This window comes from Anabrus simplex, chromosome 1, assembly GCF_040414725.1.
Source record: "Anabrus simplex isolate iqAnaSimp1 chromosome 1, ASM4041472v1, whole genome shotgun sequence".
NCBI lineage: Eukaryota > Metazoa > Arthropoda > Insecta > Orthoptera > Tettigoniidae > Anabrus > Anabrus simplex.
The window spans coordinates 1,647,068,617-1,647,077,073 of record NC_090265.1 but is presented as its reverse complement, the minus strand read 5'-3'; positions in this window follow the sequence as shown (position 1 = coordinate 1,647,077,073).

The window sequence follows — 8,457 nt, the reverse complement described above, 5'->3', positions numbered from 1 at the left end:
CTTCCAAACTTTAGACAGTTCAAGTTCGAATTAATTCTAGAAATAAAATGAAACCAAAGAATTTGTTCTGTGATGAATTTAGTCCCGTTCACGATTAAATATAGAAACCACTGTCCTTTCTAGAACCGTCCTGGGTTCAACACAAGTCCTATCTGTATAATTAATAAATGCTAACTGTACCAGTTTATTCAAGCACAGTTCTAAGGCTATGTTCTATCGTGAATATGGTCACTTGGAAAATAAATCCTAAGTTTGATAGAACTGTTAAATTCAACTACTTGTGTCAGTAGCTTGTAACATAAACGTATAGTTTGACGAAATGTTCTAAACCTTGGTAGAGTAATCGTGCACTTTGATGTTTTACTATCACAAATTTCAATCACCTGTACCGTTTCGCTATTAGCACAGGTTTATCACTTGTTAAAGTTAAATACAAAATTTGTACAGTTTTGACGTTTCACTAACGACAAGGTTTTATCACTTTTAGCACTCAATGTTAAATCACTTTGTGAAGTTTAAACACTGTCATTCAAATCCTATCATATCTTGTAATTTAAACATCAAATTACGTTTAAGTACTTGGTAGCGTAGTATCGTACTAGTGAGGAAATATAAGTTCGAATCACACTGTTCCTGTAAATAGTTAAACACCTTAACTGTTCACGTCTCAACTCATACATAACTTCTATTACCGCAAGTAAACGATACTATAATTCTTCTAAGTCTTGTAGATGCGTTGTAGAATCAGAGTTCAATAGTACGCGAACTTAAACTTTCATCGGAGAGTCGAACTGGCCTCTTACATCACGGCAGCAGAATAACCAACAGCCGACCGTCCGGCCTCGACTGTGGCACAAGGTAGACTGGCTTGACAAGCGAAATGCCTGCCTATTTATTCAGTATCCCCTAGGAATTGTAATTGCTAATATCTTCCGTAATTTTCAACAGAGCTCCTTGAAACTTGGGAATCATGATTATAAAATATTAGGCTACACGGTGATGTGCTTCATTTCTTCATAGCATTAATCCATTTAGAAGAATTTAATGATGGAAAAGAATGTAACATTCCGTCTGACGTAATACAACCTTGACCAAGTTACCCAGTTGTGACGTCTCACTTCCCCGCTGATCACAGCTTACATGTTCGCAGGGGAAGCGTGCTCAGCGGGTAACATAACTCCACATACATTGGGGGCTTTAACTTAGAACCGTGTTACGGGTATATTATATATAGTAAGAGTAAATGCCGTACTTGGGCTAGAAGAGCAACAGATTCAACGCAGGGCGTGTACCGTACAGAAATGGAGTGCTGCAGAGGGAGAGAGGTTTGTTGAAATAATGTCTTATTCAACGTCCTTTCCTTGTCCTACGGCTGGCGACCTTCCTTGAAATCCAACTGCTACTCTCGTAATACCATGGGTCCTCTCTCTGCACCATGGAACAATGATTCCTCCCTCATTGGAAATTCTAGACGTTCTGTATGGTCTGGAATTTCTAGAATGTCCAGACGGTCTAGAAGTTATTGTAGTATGGGCGTCAAGATTGGTCACGTATAGGATGACCGTGAATACAAGCGCTTATGCCCTGGACGTATTAATTTGGAAACCAGCTTCTGCACAGTAGAGAAAGGGATATCATAATGATCTTAAACAAGGTTTATAACACTCAGAAATCGTGTACTCAAGGTATGAATCAATAATTATCACGCGGTAGAATGTCACTAGAATCTACCTTGTGTTCTGATACTAATCATTTGAAGTGAATTCTATGCGGACGAACGTCAATAAAATCGAACACGATATTCAGTCTTAGCACTTGAAACGTAAGTAAGCGGAGTCGAATGTCAATAAAATCGAACTCGCAAAATAAATAGCCACTTAAAACTATATGACAATGTAACTTCGTATTGTCGAATATCAATGAAATCGACCTAGTAAGTTAGAGGATTGTGACACTTGGTATAAGTTGAAGTTTTCTCACTTGATAATAAGTTTTTACATACTTTAGAAGGCAATCACTTTGATCGCATGGAAACGAAGAAATTTTACTTGTGAAATTATATGTGTCCACATGTGTTAATTGAAAAATAAGTTGAAACTGACTCTGGTCGTTAACAGTCCTTTGTTCGATCACCCGTAAGGTTGACAAATACAAGTTCAAATATACAGTTCGCAGTCTATCACCTACGAAAATATTTCCAAGTGTTTGAGAATTATTTAAACATGAGGCAATTGCAAGCCCGGTGACGTAGTTACAGAGTTTAAGTTAACTTCATATTCAATCACCTGTCAGTGACCGACACTTGAGAAATTCTAAGTTTTATAGCACTATTATATCAATGAAAACTGTCGAAATATTTCAATCGCTTGACGAAGTACAAGTACCGTTCAAAAATCTATCACTGATAAGAACGTCTCATTGACTTAGAAATATGAGCACTTGGAAAATAAACACAAGTCTTAAAACACTCATCCTAAATAATCAATTACTTGTAACTACTAATGTCGGCGAAGCACAAGTTGTATAATATCGCCCTCAGTTTGAGTAAAAATTATAGCACTCACGAACTGGAATACCGGAGAAACTTCAATTTCAACACTGTTGAGTTAAAATTCCTAATCGCGAATAAATTAAACTGTCACTCAACACTTGATGAAAGTCGTAGACTTCGGCGCGATTGCCACGAGCAGACCGACCGTGTTCGACCGTTGTACTTGACACACTGATTTGCCTTGGGAATTAGCCCCCCTTAAATACTCATATCGTGAAGATAGCAGTAATTGTATTTCATTGAAAAACTCCTTAAGCTTTCGTCGGATTTACACCAAACTTGGTGGAAATAGTAACAACAAAATTGGCAACGCTATGATGTTGTTCTCATAAGTTAATTTTTAAACTAAGGGATGTTGTTAGGCATAGAATATTTCGAATGTGTTCTGGCTGATGCAATATTTCTGTAACAAGGTGAGGTAGGCTGTGATGTCATAAGCTCCACGTCGCATACGGTCCGCATGCTACAGACAGCTGTTGAGTCGGCGTACTGGCCTTCACTTCAGGGGGTCCCGGGTTCGATTCCCGGCCGCGTCGTGGGCTTTAACCTTCATTGGTTAATTCCAATGGCTCGGGGGTTGGATGTTTGTGGTGTCCCTAACATCCCTGCAACTCACACACCACAGATAACACTACCCTCCACTATAATAATACGCAGTTGCCAACACATTGCAGATGCCGCCCACCCTCATCGGAGGGTCTCCCTCACAAGGGCTACAATCGGCTAGAAATAGCCACACGAAATTATTATTATTATCGCCGTAAGACCTATATGTGTCACTGCGTCCTAAAGCAACTTGTAAAATAAATATTTCAAGAGAAGGTAATTGGGCTTAGTTACACTTACCTGAGGAATATTTTGCTCCATTAAACTTACAAATTACTTTATCAACAAGTAATCAGTAAAAGTACAATTACAACTATTTCAGAGAATGGCAATCTTGCGGAAATCACTCACAACTAATTTGGCGAATGCGGCTGAAATCCTGCCAAGATTGCAAATTTAATATTTTTCAACTTTTTAGAAGAGAATTATTTATCTCTAATTTTTATTTTAGTTAGTGATTTCTAGCATCTTCAAGTAATTTGCCATTAACTTTTCAATCTAAGTCGGTCTTAAAATTCTCATTGCTTAACCAAAGTACGGTATATTTTTATGTTTACTGGAAAGGCATTCTACTGGGGTACTTGAAGTAATGCCTGCGTTCATTTTTTTAGAATATCCGCAGCAGAGATGGACACTGTAAAATGAGTTTGATGCATTTGGAAGTACTGAAAATTCTTTTTCTTCTTCTTCTTCTTCTTAATCTGTTTACCCTCCAGGGTTGGCTTTCCCCTCGGACTCAACGAGGGATCCCACCACTACCATCTCAAAAGCAGTGCCCTGCAGCGTAAGACACTGGGTCGTGCATAAAACTGGGGAGGGTGACCAGTACATCGAACAGACGGCCTCACCTGCTATGCTGAACAGGGGCCTTATGGGAGATGGGACAACTGGAAGGGATAGACAAGGAAGTGGAAAGGAAGTTGCCGTGGCCTTAAGTAGTACCGCGTATCACGAAAAAAATCCAACATGTAGGAAATATGAAGAGCGACAAGGTATAACAAAAAATTTAAAAGGAAAATGAAAATTGAATTGTGCTGGAAGACTGAATTTAAGTTGAAGGCGAAGGAACGAAGGCAATGTAGTACGAGAACTGGGACTGGAATAAAGTATTGAAAGACTAATTCGGCTGTATGAATCATAATATGTATTACTTTTCCTTGCTAACACTTGGTTCAAACACAAGAACGGGGAGAGTTGGCCGAGCGGTTAGGGGCCCACAGCTGTGAGCTCGCATCCGGGAGTTAGTGGGTTCGATCTCCATTGTCGGCAGCCCTGAAAATAGTTTTCCGTGGTTTCCCGTTTTCACACCAGGCTATACCTTAATTAATGCCATGACTGCTTCCTTCCCTCTCATAGCTCTTTCCTATCCCATCGTCGCCACAAGAGCGATCGGTGTCGGTACGACGTAAAGCAGCTTGCAAACACAAGAGACGAAGCATGAATACGTGAGCGGGACTTGGAGACCCTGGAAAGAATCAAATAGACGTCTTAGGTTTATTCAGAGATTCAGAAACATTATGCATGATTTCAAGACATTCCTAGGTGGTGACGTGGATTCTGACCACATTTTGCTGGTCCACAAATAACGTGTGAACTGTAAGAAGGAAGAAAAAAAATAATTTAGTGTAATGGGATCTATGCATTTTGAAAGAAAAGAGCATGAAGTATTTTTAAGGGAACATTGTAAATTATGACTAAATAAAAGGACCGAGCAGAACACCATCGGTGAAGAGTAGACTGTCATAAAGAATGGCATCATTTGGCTGCTGAAGGTGTGTTGCAATGAAAGACTCGATCGAGTATGTTGCATAACTTAGAGATTCTAGACTTGCTGACTAATTGCGAAAGTACAAGAATGTAAAAATGATACGGGGAGAAAGGAATACAGCCGAATAAATAATGAAGTGTACAGAAAGTGCAGTACATCTAAGGAATAACGGCACAAGGAGATGTTCGATGATGGTGAATGTTGTATGGTTGTTGGGAAGGTACACGCTCAATATCTGAAATTCAAGGGAACCTGAGGAGAAAGGAAAAGGAGGAGTTAAAATTACAAGCGGCTACATGGAAAACCTGTTATATGAAGAGAAAAAAAGGCAGAAATTTACATGAAACGTATTAAAACATTGCACTAAGAAAAGGAAATAGATCATAACGTTGTCGGGCAAACTGAACAACCCTAATCAAAATTGAGCCACAATTTTGAGATCAGAATTCTACAGAACATTTGGATACCAAACTAGGAATAAGAAACACGGAATGGACGATTTCTCGTCAGAATTACTGACAGATTACGGAATTCGGCACGACGAGTTTATTCCAATCTATGATGCTGGAAAAGTACCATTTAATTTTAGATGGATGTTTGATATACCCGTTCCTAAAGAAGCAAGTGCTGACAAGTGTGGAAACTACGCCACCATTAGCTTAGTACCTATCTCACATTTGCAAAATGTTAACATGCATTCCTTTTAGAAGAAACCTCCACCCCATGGCACTACAGCCCTTGAAGGGCCTTGGCCTACTAAGCGACCGCTCCTCAGCCCGAAGGCCTGCAGATTACGAGGTGTCGTGTGGTCAGCACGGCGAATCCTCTCGGCCGTTATTCTTGGCTTTCTAGACTGGGGCCGCTATCTCACCATCAGATAGATCCTCAATTCTAATCACGTAGGCTGAGTGGACCTCGAACCAGCCCTCAGGTCCAGGTAAAAATCCCTGGCCTGGTCGGGAATCGAACCCGGGGCCTCCGGGTAAGAGGCAGGCAAGCTACCCCTACACAGAGGGGCCGGCCCTTTTAGAAGAACGGAAATATAAAATCAATAAGAAGATCCCATAACAAATATAGTAAACAATCCTGACTTGTGATCTGATCTTACAGGATCGAATTAAGAGCGGCATCCACAGTTGTATAGTAGGAATTCAGTAACTTTCGTTCAGCCAAGTTGTTTGACATTCTTAAGGTGACTGGAAGAGATTTCGAGAAAGAATGGATAATCTACACTCGGTACAAAAGTCGGTCTGCTGTGATAACAATCCAGGACTATGGATAAAAACCGGCATACGAGAATGGAGTGAAACATTGCCGCAGTTTCTTCTCTTTCCTTTTTAATGCGGATGTAGAAGAGGCAGTACAATAAATCAAAGATAAATTAGTAAAGGTAATCAGAACCCAAGGAGAGAGAATCAACATTCTTTTATTTGCCGATTACACTGTTAACCTAAATCTGGAGAAGAACTGGAGAAATGTCTCAATAATATGGACACAGTCTTGTAGAAGGTGTAAAAAGAGGAAATAATGGTTTCAAAACAAATGTAGAAGAGTTCAGTCAAATGCACTCAAGTAGAACAGGAAATATTAGCTTAGGAAACGTTTCCTAAACAATGTAAATGAATATTGAAATGTGTGTGGTGGATTAAATTACGATGGCAGAAGTAAGAAGGATATTAAATCGCACTAGCGTTATTCAAGAAAATAAATATTAATACTTCGACACCAGCAGTCAGCATTCCAGCTGTGGCTCCATAGCGTAAGCTGAGCTGATTACGAATTTCTTCTCACCGTAAGTAACTTGGTTGCGATACATCTCGAGCAAACGTGCAAAGTATGATAAAATCTTACGCATTAGAAAATTTCTTACTAAAATAGCACACTGCACACTATACGACCTACTGAAATTCCCATACCTCAATTGTTACCCTTGAGAAGGCAACAAAAATCGCGACTCTGTTCCACAATTGTTACGGTGCTATAAGAAGCGGAGGGTCTCAGGACTGGATATTGGGATAAACATAGAAAGCAAAATGAATGGTGAGTAATATTAGTGCGTACCACTCCCCTACAACTGTACATTCCTATATCGTCTTATATATTACGGCTTTCATCAGGTGTTGAATTTACCATTAAACGTAACCCATACCCATAAACAATAATAGGAATTAAACATCAATTTTAGAGAAATGGATGAAAATGATTGATTAGGTACGACCCCCACCACGCAAACCGACATAGGTAATTTGAAACATAAAAATAGAGTAACAGGCAGGAAAAAAACACCACAGCCTCATTTTGAGCTAAGAAAGTCTTAATAAGTGAACTAAGTTTAGTCCAAATAAAATAAACTGCCGCACCAGCTCGAAAAGGGCAGCTAGATTGTCTCGAATGAATTACATAATTTCCAGTTTCTATTATATTACTGGTTGCAAAGTAAGGCCAGAAAACTATATAGGGGCTTGGAGGACTTTGGCAACTTGACCCACCAAGATATGCGTAACGACAATCTGACCCTATCCAACGACAACTTAGTGGGAACCAGAGCACATCTCAGCTATGACGCCGAGAGGAAACAGCAAAATTTTAACGGAACATTATCCATAATATGGATAAAGAGAAGCTCCCTAACAACAACGGTTGAATATTCCGAGCCGTTTTCCCATAACGAAGGATTACAATCGTACTAATATTCTAAAGTATAACGCAAAATAGCACAGTAATCATAATCTTAAGAACCAGAATTTGATTAATCAAACTATTAACATACATTAGGGAGATTACCAACATTATTCCTCAGTTCACTTTCTTTTAAAGTCTACATTCAAAACACATATGACCTGAATATCTTTCGTTTTCAATAATGAGCACAAAGGCGCACGTGACCTTAGAACACCAGTGCCAAGAAAGCGGTATCTTTGAGCTAAATGGACCGAACACCGAGTTACACCACTGTTTCTGGGAATACTTCACGACAAGTCGTTATCTATCATTGAGTGTCATCTTCACTTTTGGACAAGAAACCCTAAAAATTAGTTCATGACACTGACAATCATTTGTCAAACTCGCACTGGACCTATGAACTCTGTTTATAGGGTTAAATGGACCTTAGGAAGGACCGAGGTCATTTAGCCACAAGAGAAAATAACATGAGTGAAAATTGAATCGACTTGTAATATGTGTTTACTGTTGACTTAAATGCGAACTAGCAGAATGGCCATACATAGCATGAGATAAGGCGTAATGTTTAATTTTGTTAATTGCAGAACATCGGAACAAAATATTTAATAGATTTATAAGGTATACATGAGGCAAATATAAGCCCCCTACATTTGTGGGAAGTGTGTAATTTAGTGAAATTATATTTTCGGTTTGGTAATTACCTTAATTACACTCCGCTTATTACAATACACTGAAATAAAACATCTGTACTTTCCGTGTTTATCTTAAACGAATAACTCAGACAAGTTTCAGCCCTCTAGCTTCGAACGATGAGTGAATATTTATTATATTGTAGTTAGGGGAATTAACC